General features: G+C 33.1%; 1 pseudogene; it reads left to right on the plus strand.

Annotated features, from left to right (window-relative positions):
* The window catches only part of LOC111404217, a 16,205-nt pseudogene extending 3,490 nt beyond the window's left edge, over positions 1 to 12,715 (plus strand).
* The last annotated feature ends 436 nt before the right edge of the window (positions 12,716 to 13,151 follow it).

Genomic DNA, 13,151 nt, shown 5'->3' on the forward strand with positions numbered 1-13,151 from the left:
CCTGAAGGACTTAAGGTACCAGGAACAAACGATACATGCCCGAGAACTATGTTCTCAATTAAATTGCAAAAATCATTATATGGATTAAAACAATTCGGACGCATGTGGTATAATCGCTTTAGCGAATATTTGTTGAATAAGGGCTATAAAAATGGCGATGTCTGCTTATGTGTTTTCATAAAGAAAACAAATGGTGGATTTGCAATTGTGGTTGTTTATGTTGATGATTTAAATTTAATTGGAACTTTTGAAGAGCTCAACAAAACTGCTGATTATTTGAAAAATGAATTTGAGATGAAGGGTTTGGGAAAAACCAAATTTTGTCTTGGGTTGCAGATTAAACATTTCGCAGATGGATTATTTGTTCACCAATCTACGTATACAGAAAAAGTTTTAAAACGTTTTTACATGGATAATGCACATCCATTGGCATCACCTATGGTTGTTCGATCACTTGATGTGAAAAAAAGATCCATTTTGTCCACTTAAAGATGGAGAAAAAGTTATTGGTCCTGAGGTACCATATTTTAGTGCAATTGGAGCACTTATCTTACAAATTGCACTCGACCCAACATAACTTTTTCTGTAAATCTCCTTGTAAGATATAGCTCTACACCAACTCAAAGACATTGAAACGGTGTTAAATATATTTTTCGTTACCTAAAGGGTACTATTGATTTGGTATTATTTTATTCTCAAAAGTCGGAATCTGCTTTAGTGGGATATGCAGATGCAGGTTATCTATCTGACTCACATAAAGCTAAATCACAAACAGGTTATGTGTTTATACGTGGAGGAAAAGCTATATCATGGAGATCTGTGAAACAATCCTTGACAGCTACATTTTCAAATTATTCTGAAATTATTGCAATCCATGAAGTATGCCGAGAATGTGTATGGTTGAGAAACATGACCCATCATATTCAGGCATTATGCGGATTAATTTCAACAAAGGATAGTCCAATAATTTTGTATGAAGACAATGCAGCTTGTATTACACAACTCAGAGGAGACTATATCAAAGGTGATAGGACGAAGCATATTTTTTCAAAATTCTTTCATACACACGAGTTTCAAAAGAATGGCGATATCGATATCCAACAAATTCGCTCAAGTGACAATGTGGCCGGTTTATTCACAAAAACACTGCCAACATCTACTTTCAAAAAATTAGTTCATGAGATTGGAATGCGTCAACTCAAAGATTTTCAGTGATCAACATGAGGGGAAGTAGCTGTACTCTTTTTTCTTAACTTAGGTTTTGTCCTACTCGGTTTTCCTAACAATGTTTTAATGAGGTAGCATTTATTTTTAATACTCCAAAATAACTGTACTCTTTTTCCTTCGTTTGATTTTTTTTTCCATTGAGTTTTTATCAAAGAAGGTTTTAACGAGTCATATATTTTGTAATGTGTCATTCAAGGGGGAGTGTTGTAAAAGGAAAGATTATTAGGGTTTAGAGGTGAATGACAATTACACCCCTGCAGCCCTAAAAATAATTACCATTGTATTCCTAATTCTGCCCTATAAATACAGGGCCTTGGCTCTTAATAAAATACACAAGTCTATTGACTTCTCTCTGTTTTCTACTCTTTTCTACACTTTTCACAATAGATTGCTCTTTTTTTTTTTCCTTTTTTAAATATAGAATATTTTGGACAATAGATGATAGTCAACATTTCATACCTCATTGATTTTCAAAAGCACTTTGTATTCCATTTTTGGAAAACTAGAATTGATTTTCAAACAAATCAAGCATTGAGTGAGTACATTGGTATGATGTACTCATCTTGAGAAATTATTTGATTTGACCATATTCAATACTAATATGCTTGTAAAAAAAAATTATGTGTAGATGCCTCATAATAATTTATCGTTTGGGGTTTCAAAATTTTCAGGACTGACCTGTATACCCTTCTAGTATTCACACTATCCCCATCAAGGTCGAAGCAAATATGTGTTCGAGGCGTAGCTGGCCATATAGGTTCGATGAGTCAGATCATCACGACAATGCAAGAAAAGTATATATTCATATGTCAGCTAAAAGATAGCTATTTTCCAAAGTAACCTCTTGAATCAATCTATTTCCCTTGTGAAAGGGTAGTATTCTCTTGAGGACACTACCCCTACCCAATGACACTTTAGAAAGGAATTTGCCCATTATGCAGGTAAAGCTCATGGCAACAAGAAAGTAGAATCCAGATTATTGAAAAAAAACTATGGTCCACAGTATATAATTTGAGAAAATATGGTGTTGTAATTCATAATTTATTGTCTCTGTGGGTCAATGGTAGTGGTTAAGAATGTTTCTTCTTGCAAGGGAATGCTGTTCCTGTAATCAATTCTTTTGTGCAATAAAAAACAAGTGTTCCATTTCTGTATAAATTATTATTATGGCGTCGAACGTGATATTTTGCTATATTTTTTTTAATTTTCAATAACAGTTTTTCTAAGTATACAATCCACGTAGGACTGTACACTTACAGCCCTCTCACACAAGGGGAGCCCACGATCAACATGGGGTATCATGCTTGTTGTACACCAAACATGGCTCTTCAATAAACAGGTATCCAATTTCTTCCTTTTTTATTTTTATTTTTTTCTCAGATTCTTGATTTGGAAAACTTGAGTTCAATGCAAGTTTTGACCTACTATACATATTTTAGATATAGCCACATAAACGATGTTTTCTCTAATATTTATGGTGCGTTTGATTGTCAATATTTTTCACGAAATTTATGTTTTTTAAACCAAAATTCCTACTTTTACGCTGTTTCATTGACATTTTTTTTTCCATGAAAAACATTTTCCTACTTTTAGTCTCGTGACCATATTTACCTCAAAATCAAGGAAAATATCTCCTTTAGGGAGTATGATTTTATTTTTCAGGGAATTTACTCTTTTTTTCTCTTTCTTATTTATCCACTCTCTCTCATCTACCCACTTATAAAGATCAGACAAATATAATATTTTTTAGGTTAAAAATTAAATCGATTCGAGCACATTAATTGAAAATTTTCATGCAAATATGTTTAGGCAATTGAATCACCTAGAATTTATTTTATTTTCATGCAAATTATATACTTACGATCAAACGCACTCTTATATTTTTAATTTTCGAATAGATAGTCTGATGGAAACAATAATGGGCATTCTTCTCCTCTTTTTATTTATTCATTTTTATTTTGCAAATTCTTCTTTTATAAGACTTGAATAACAATGCATGTTATTGTATATATTTTAAATATGGCCTTATTTTGCTCGTATCCTTTTCTGTTGATGTATAGATAAATAGTTTAATACAGGCAATAAAAGGGTATTCTTCTTTGTTCACTAAATATTTTCTTTCGATTTAATTCACCGCAAATATACAATTCGTAACAAATAATAAAGTGGAATTTAGAGTTTCGAATATCATCCCACAGAAATTGAGTAGGCTAATTTTATTTATCTTGACCTTAACCAAAACAAGAATGTCAAAAGTGATTTTTTTTAGCTTAACTAAACCCTAACCTAAACTAGGTCCTCGTTTGGTACCCATTTTTTTCAAAATACATTTTTCTCTCTTTTCTTTTCAACCACACATTCTTTATTAAAATAATATTACACGTAAATCAAAAAAATTTCCTTATTTTTCAACCACATATTTCCCATCAATTTACTATTTCAAAATGTATTTTTACATAAAAATTGGTATCAAACACCCCCTAGGTATGCAAATGTGTATGACTTGAATGAATTAAAATGTAAATTGATGCTTAGATGAACTAAATATGTAAATTGAATGTTTGGAACACAAATTAATGAATTCAATGAATGTATAATGCACTAGAATTACGAATTCCCAAGCAATGCTTAATTTAACCCTAGTTCTATAATTTTGACAACACGTTGAAATTACGATGAATCAATGCTCCTGAATCTATCCAACAGTCTCTCCCAAGGAAAGTTGAACCTACTCTCGTATACCACCAGCTCATATCTCTGTGATGGACGCAAATATACAAAAATGCATGTAGTTTTATGAGCATTTAAAGATTTACACAAAGCATAACGGTATATCTCTATTTTCTATCGGACTCTACGATGATTTATACCTTGTCGAACATATTTCCCTTCTCTCGAATGCAAGAAATAAGTCACCAAAACTTACACAATTACGGGCCCTTAATTGCGGAAGAAATAAAATGCATATAAACCTTTTAAAATAATCAAACGTGTTTTAATGTCAAAAATATTAAATAAGGAATTAAGAATCACATTACAAAGTTCATCGATCTCCTGGCATAAGAATTTATAGCCTAGCATGGAAAGCATAAAGGAATACATGAATTCTTGAAGATAAAACCGGATTATAGATACGCATGAAATCTTGATAATCTTCGTGAAATCCTTCGTTAATCTCCCTCAAATTTGTCTCCAAGATGCGTTTTATTCTTCTCCAATGCGTTCTCTCCCGTAATATGATGCCTTTTATATCGCGTCCCAACCAAGTTCCAAAAGAGTTATGTCGAAAATAGAAAACTGAAGGATCAGTCCCAGATTTTGGTCTATCTAACGGCATAGTACAAAGCTATGCGACTGCATAGTTATGCCAAAATGCCCAATTGAAGTCTCTGAATACTACTATGCGACCGCATAGTTCAAACACTTTTTCCGCCGGACAGCTTTCAATATTTTAATCATAATATTCTCTCCTGATCTCTGATTGAAGTGATTCAAAGTGCATTGGAAATCTAACTCAAATATCTACAGTTTTGATAGAAACAGGCTTTCTCAAATTCTGATGTTTACTATGCCAAAAAATGAGTCTCACATAGAGCCTAAAAATCCCAATCATAGTTTTTTTGTTTGAAAGTTGATACGTGATAATACTTAAACCATATTTCACCTCTTTGACTCCTTTCCTAATCCAATTCACCTCTCACACTCTTGAATCTTCATTCCATCGTCCGTCTCATCTATGGATTATTTGCAACTTGGTCCCTGAACTTTCCTTTTCTTTTGTTTCTGTCATTTTTCACATCTTTTCTCTTGAGTTCCATCATATCCATCAATTTGCCCCTATAACATGAAATTGCATAGAATTAAGTCATAATCAACCAATTTTATCAATAATTAGTCATGTTTTGTGGACCGAATAAGTGTGTAAAATTGCACTTATCATTCTTCTTCTTCTTTTTTCCCAAAATCTTCTCTTATAAACTTGAATCACAATGCATGTTATTAAAATATATAAGCCATTCATTGATATGTTTATTAAGACTTGGAGTTCTATTTCGGACCATCTCCAAAAAATTCATTAGACAAAATGTTCTCCATTTTAAACAATCAAACCTCGAAATTGGCAATTTAACTTTTTAATGTAGAGAGTAAATTTTACTCTCTATATCTATTTGGAGAGCCCGAACTCACCCTACCTTTGTTTTATAATGATTGCATTTAACAAAAAAATAAAGTTTACTGCTCCATTAAATTATTCAAGTTAAGCATTTTTAAGAGATTATCTAAATATAAGATGTTCTCTATTTTAGAAAGTCAATGCATAAAAATAAACTTCAAAATGGTCCTTTAGCACTCCACATCACTATTGTATCTTATAATAAGTCCATGTTTGGTGTAGATAAAAATTAGATTTTTAATATATTTTAATAAAAGTTGATGAAATGTATGATAAAAATTTGACAAAATTTATGGATATCATGAAATGCGTAAGCGAAAATGAGCTTGAGATAAAAAATGAATTTTAGAAAATGGGGGTAGACATGAACTTAGCCCCTTTTTGGTCTCCATTAAATTATAATTCATTTTTCACTCTCTTCTTAACAATCAACACATTCTCCAATAAAATAATATTATATGTAATTCCTAAATGCTTTCTTAGTTTTTAACTATACATTCTTCAATAATAGTATTTTAGTTATTTGTAGTACTTTAATTTCATTCAGATCTATTTTGTAGTTTCTAGTCTATTTGGATTTGTCTTTAGAATTAGAATTTTGTTTTGATTATGAGTTTATTTTATGCCTATAAAAGGCTCACTCACTATACAATAAATACATAATTTTTTAGAATTAATCATAATGTGACATTTTCAATATCCTGTTCTTAATTGAATAGAATTTATCAAATATTTTCAATATTTGTAGCGTTTAAGCTATCCAAACTTATCAAAATTCATACTCTTTATGGCGTCCAACAAATTCATAGTAAAGTTCATACTTTTGTGATCACGGGAGTCAAGATATTGTTTGCGATTATCTTAATTTTTTTATTCAATAAATTATTGGGTCAAGCTTCCATCGAAATTTTAGCTTTTCTTGGGATTGTGATTCAATCTTTTGTTAGTTTCGGAGTTACTATTGATACGTGGGTTTACATCAAAAGCTTTTTTGTACTGCGCATAAACTTAAATTAAAATTGGGATTTTTGAAGTAGAGAGATATCAAACTTTACAAAAATATGTCATCGGATCCTAAATACACAGATAGATCTCAAACCTTATAATTTTAGCACCTACATCCAAAACATTTTAATAAATGTACATTGATAAGTGAGTTTTTGTACACTTATTTAGGTCACAAACATGACTTAATAATGAGCAAAATGATTGAATTGTGACTTAATCTCGTTATATTTGTGAATTGTAGGAAACACCGATGAACATGGTGAAATTCAGAAGAAAAGAGTCGAAAAGGGACTAAAATGGAGCAAAGTGATAGTTCGGGGACCAAGTTGCAAATAATCCATAGATGAGACGGGAAATAGAATGAAGATTCAAGAGTGTTAGAGGTTAATCGGATGAGGAAAGGAGTCAAGAGGTAAAATATGATCGAAGTATTATCAAGTATCAACTTTCAGGCGAAAAAGCTATGCTCGTGATTTTTAGTTTCTAATTGAGATCCATTTTTGACATAGTAAACATCAGAATTTGAGGAAGCCTATCTCTATCAAAAGTGTAGATCTTTGAGTTTTCTTCACAATGCACTTTGAATTACTTCAATCGAAAATTAGGAGAGAAAGTTATGACCAAAATACTAAAAGCTATCCAGCGAAAAGAATTGTATAACTATGCGGTCGCATAGTATAAATTCTATGCGGTCGCATAGAAGCCTCCCGAGAACTTTTTCTCAAATTTTTTTTACTCTATGCGACAGCATTGAAATGTACTATGCGGTCGCATAGAACAAGATTCGGGGCCGATTCAGCAGTTTCCTTATTTCGCCGAAACTCTTATGGAAAGGAGATTTTTAGGGTTCTATATAAACTAAAACTCGACCAGAATGATGTGACGCCACTTTTACAGAATTGGAGAGGATTATACACAATTTTGGAGGATTTGGAGAGGAAGAATAAGGCAAAAACAAGGCAATCCACTTTAAGATTCAAGATTTCACTTCAAGAATCAATTGGTGATGTTCTTCCTTGGTTTTAATTATTGCTTTTCTTTATTTCCCATTATGTTAGGTTAGATTTTCATGTGCTAGGATTTGTGATGAACCTTACATTATGAACCCTTAATCTTGAATTTTATTTATTTGACGTTAAAACATGTTTTTAATTATTTAATGATTGGCATGGATTTTATTTTCTCTACAATTATGTGCGCAATAGTTGTATGAGATTTGTGGCTTGTTTTACCCTCGAGAGATGGAAAATGAGTTAGACTTTATGTTAATTGTCGTAAAGTTCGAAAGGGGATAGAAATATACCGCTATGCTTTATGTGATCTTTAAGTATTCATAAATCTTTAATGCATTTTTATATGTTCGTATCCGTCATAGAAATATAGTCGGATCGCATGTGAAAGTAGGTTTAATTCTACTCGAGAGAGATTGTTAAACAAATTAGGAATATTGGTCTTCATAATTGAATCGTGTTGTCAATTTTATAAAATTCGGATTAAAGAGGATTGATATAAGGGGATTCGGGATTCTAGTACGCATTTCATTATCATATTTTTATAAAACTTGCATTTAGTTATAATCACGCATTTAATTTAGTTAATTCAGGCTTTATATTTATAAGTAGGTTATTAAATCATAATTTAGTTAGCGAAAATATCAAGAATTTCTATTGTTTCGGTTAAGGCAACGATAGGTAAAATTGAACTAATCAATCTCTGTGGGACGATATTCGGACTCATTTAATCCACTTTATTACTTGTTAACGAACCATACACTTGTGGTAGTTTAAAATCGAAAGGAATAATTTCGCGAACATGCATCAAAAGGATATCTGAACGATTTCATGTTACCAATTTTATTAAAGGCAAAATAGTCGATGCAGATAATCCCACCTAAAATAATTAAGACAAATATTGAAAATATTAAAAGGAAAAAAAAGTAGATAAAAGAGAAAAAAAAAAGTGAAAACGTTTCAATCTTTCCTACCCATTCACCCATAGTGGATGGCGACATTCCTACCCCTCTGTTAGATATTAAAATAATTACTGTTCATTTGGATGTCACGTCAGTCAAGAAAATGGTCTCATTGTCGGTCACGTGTCATGAGATGGATATTTATGACTTGATAGACGAGACTCGTTGGATAAAAAAAAAACTCAATTATCGAGGCCTTGAACAAAGGTTAACACCACAAAGAATGAGATTGGAGGCATCGAAAAACCTCAAATTAGGAGCCTCGAATGGCCTTGGACCTGGATATAAATCTTAGCGCAAATTCTAATAAAATCAACCTGTATTGAATTTTTAGTACATTAAGCCATTAACCGCGAACATTGAAATTATGAACAAGTGTCACAAAAGCACAAATATCCATAAGTTTTGAAAATGAGACTTAATCATGACTTTCAACGTAATGATGAGGAATTTCAACTTACGAATTAATTAAATGCACCCATCAATTACCTATAAATAGACTAATGGACACGTTATGTTCTACTTGTAAGACAAGGGTGTTGGGTTTGTGACCCAAATTAGGGTGGATTTTTGTTTTTGGAAATAAATTGTTTTTTTTATTTCATGTGGGAAATTTGTTTCCTTATATTTCACTTGATATTTATGGAAATATATTATTTCCTTATTCCACATTATTTTCATCTTTATGTTATGCCATGTACTTATAAATAGTGGTATTCTCTTTCGATTTTGTTAAAAGCAAGAATTGCTAAGTTCTTGTATTTCTCTTCATATTATCGATTAATAAAATGTCGTGTTTCTGCGATTAACTCTCTTTATTAGTTTCTTTACTTTAAAATCTTGTTTCTTATTGCGATCTTCATTATTTTATATCACGTCATTAATCTCATTCATTACAATTATTCTGGGTCCAACAAGTGGTATCAGAGTTAGGTTCTTCTTCTGAGGATTGGTTGAGGTTTTTTCAGAGATGACTACTATGAAGTATGACATTCAGCTGCTGGATTGCAATACAAGGCTTTCTTTATGGCAAGTAAAGATGAGGGCTATTCTGACGCAGTTGGATTTGGATTATACGCTACTAAGTTTTGAGAAGATGTTAGCTAATTGGACAATAGAGGAGAAACAACGAAGGGATCCGAAGACCTGTCGTTGATTCATCTTCATCTATTCAATAATATTCTGTAAGATGTAACTGGAGCAGTTATGTATGACTAAGAGTCTTACCAGTAAACTGGATCCAAAGTAGAAGTTGTATTCACATCGCATAGTGGAATGAGGGTTGTTGGAAAACCATATTGTTGTGTTCAAGGAAATTATCGCAAATTTGGAAATGTTGGAGGTTAAGTACGAGAAGAGGATCTTACCTTGATCTTGTTATGTTCGTTGCCTGGTTCTTATGCGTCGTTTTGGGACGCCATTTTCTATAGTTGGGATACTTTAATTATAGACGACGTCTATGATGCTTTGCACTCAAAGGAAAAGTTGAAGCGTTTGGCTGGAACTACATTGAGGAATGATGAAGCTCTTGTATGTCATGGTGGTCGACAGAGAGGCAAATCAAAAAATAACAACAATTTGTTTTGCTTCTACTTTAGATATAAGGGACATATTTGAAAGGATTGTGATAAGTTGCAGGCTAAAGGTGATTTAGTTGCAAATCGTAGAGCGCAACTTTTAACTTCAGACAAAACAAATGTAGTTGATAATTTTTCAGACGACGAAGATGTGATGTTGATCATGGTATCTGACATAGAATCTAGACCTGACAAGGAGTGAATTCTTGATTCGGCATGTTCACATCATATATGTTCTATTCGAAATTTCTTTTAGATATATGAGACTGTTTAGTAAGGTGGAGTTGTAATGAGAAACAACCAATCTTTCCGTATTATTGGGATCGATCGAATAAAATTTAGGTTGCGCGATGGGACAGTCAGAACAATTGATCAGGTTCGCCATGTTCCAGACCTGAAAAAGAATCTCATCTTACTCAGTACTCTGGATGCAAAAGAGTATAAATTTTCTGATGAAGGTGGAGTTTTAAAGGACCGAATGGGTATCCGAGTTGTATTGGAAGGACTGAAGAAGTCTCAGTTGTACATCTCGCAGGGAAGCACAGTATCAGTTAAGAGATGTCGAGCCAAGTTCAGTACCGTGGTGGATATTCAGTTTAGTACAGTATCTCTTGTGACGGGTTTTGAGTTGGTTCAGAATATTGCTCAATGGAGCATTAGTGATTCCGCTTTGTCACCAATTTCAGCGGATACACTGTGTTTATTTGCTAAGGTTGGACTCATGTAGTGTAGGTCCCGTGGTATCAATAATGTCTGTGATATTTTTGGGAACGTTGAAGGTGACAGTTCTAGCAATGGGCCTTCTGATCCAGCGTGTGGTATGGTTTCTGCTAGAGGGTGTGCTTCGACCCTATTTGATCAATAGTAATTCCTCGATGGAATTTTGGAAAATCAGGATTTGGGTTCAAGTGTTGTTTGTGGACGCTTTGTAGAGGACAACAATTTGGTTTGGAGAGTTTTGATTACTGTGTTGAGAAGATTGTATATTTCGATGCAGACGAATTTGAAATCTTGGAATTTCATTCGTTGCACCAGAATTTGGGTTAAGGTGGAGACTGTTAAGTTTGTGACCCAAATTATAGTGAATTTTTTTTGGAAATAAATTGTTTCCTTATTTTCACGTGGGAAATTTGTTTCCTTATATTTCACGTGATATTTATGAAAATATATTATTCCCTCATTCCACGTTGTTTCCATCTTTATGCTATGCCATGTACCTATAAATATTGGTATTTTCTTTTAGTTTTGTTAAAAGCAAGAATTGTTGAGTTCTTGTATTTCTTTCCATATTGTCGATTAATAAAATGTCGTGTTTCTGCTATTAACACTTTTTGTTAATTTCTTTACTTTTAAATCTTGTTTCTCGTTCCGATTTTCATTACTTCATATCGCGTTATCAATCTCATTCACTACAATCTTTCTGGGTCCAACAAATGGTGCATAACTGATGCCCTACTTGTAGACAAGAGCTGGGAGATATCAGGTGCTTAGCACAAGAGAAGGTAGCTAGTCACTTGAGCTTCTGTGCAAGCACTGTTCTTTGGGATACCTTGAAATATTTCCCCATTACAGCAAACTTAAACTTGAGGCAGTTTGCAATTTCAGACCATACAATTGTTCGTATGTGTGGGCCAAAGTGCTCAGTTACTGGTGACATTCCTTGTCTAGTTGCCCATTTAAGAGATGATCACAAAGTGGACATGCCCTCGGGATGTACATTTAATCACTGCTATGTAAAGTCAAATCCTCGTGAAGTAGAAAATGCCACATGGATGCTAACAGTAAATTTTTCATGCCCCAATATGAATATAATGATCTTCTAATTGTTATCATTCACAGTATATGTGCATTTACTCGTGGCTAGTTGAGGATTTGTTATCCACACAAAGTCATACATTTGATGTTTCCATATGTTTTTCAATGGTGTATTCGAAGGCTTGGAATGTGTTGCCAAAGTATAGAATATAATTCCCAACTCCCACCCATACTTGCCATTTGCTATTAGTTTTCTCATCTTTCTTCTTTTTTTGTTCCTCTGTCCCCCTTCCTATTTGCTGGTGCTGCTTAGCTTTAGCATGATTCTATACTCTGATTATTTCACGCAGTTTGTACCGTCTCATAAAAAATGATCACGTCTAAAGTGCATTTCCTGTTTTTCATTTCACATACTGAACTTAGCACAAGATAAATAAATAAAAAAAAGAAGAAGAAGAAAAAAAAGAAAAAGGAAGATTTAGATTGCACCAAACTTTATGCTGTCATGTTGTTTATATTTTGATGTAACAACGTTGGTGTTGCAGCCCTTTTTGGCATTTCAATACAACTAATAACTATTGCTTCTTAAAAGCTGAATAATTAGTTAGGTAATCTTGTCTCTAGCGTTTGTTCCATTAAGTTTTCCATTGTTTCAGACAATATTTCTACCTTCACTTTGAAGCATTCTAGCTTGGCATGGCTCCTGTTTATATGGCATTTGTCCGTTTTAGGGGAGATGAGGTCTAGGCTCGCAACTATAATTATAGTTTGGAGGTTGGAGCAAATGACCGGAAGCTCATACGAGAGGGTACGCCTCGTAGCATTCGGGATAGCCACTGAAAGGCCAGGGACAGTCATGATGGTCTTATAATCCAACGAAACATGGCACTTTTTTTCTTTTGTGGGGACATGAAGGAGCTGAAGCTTAGAATTATTGGAAGAATATGGAAAGAACTACAAAATTCAGATGTCAAAGTCTATATGCTAAATCTATGTAGCTGAAGAAGATAAATTTTAGGCTATCTTGTGACTATCCACGGGGCACTGCTAGCATATTTAGTACTGATGACTAGATAGTATTGGACGATACTAAGAAAGATAAGAAATTTAGACATCCTTCATTATATTTTCTATTTTTGTCTCATATTGTATACCAATCACACGCTGCAAGAGATTATGATTGTGGGACTTTGTCAATAAGCAACATTGTCAATAACCCTAAATTTACTGTTAATTTCCTCGAAGGATCATGCTAATTTTCATCCTATCAAACAAATGGCTAGTTTGCTAGTCATTACCATTAAGGATTGGTTTGTGATTTTTTGTTATGTGAGAGGATTGCATCGCCTATGTCTTGCCATGCAAGACGATTGATCACGTATGCCTCATCTCATCGGTGAGAGGATTGCATCACTTATGCATCACTATACGAGATCTT

This window comes from Olea europaea, chromosome 1, assembly GCF_002742605.1.
Source record: "Olea europaea var. sylvestris chromosome 1, O_europaea_v1, whole genome shotgun sequence".
Taxonomy (NCBI): domain Eukaryota; kingdom Viridiplantae; phylum Streptophyta; class Magnoliopsida; order Lamiales; family Oleaceae; genus Olea; species Olea europaea.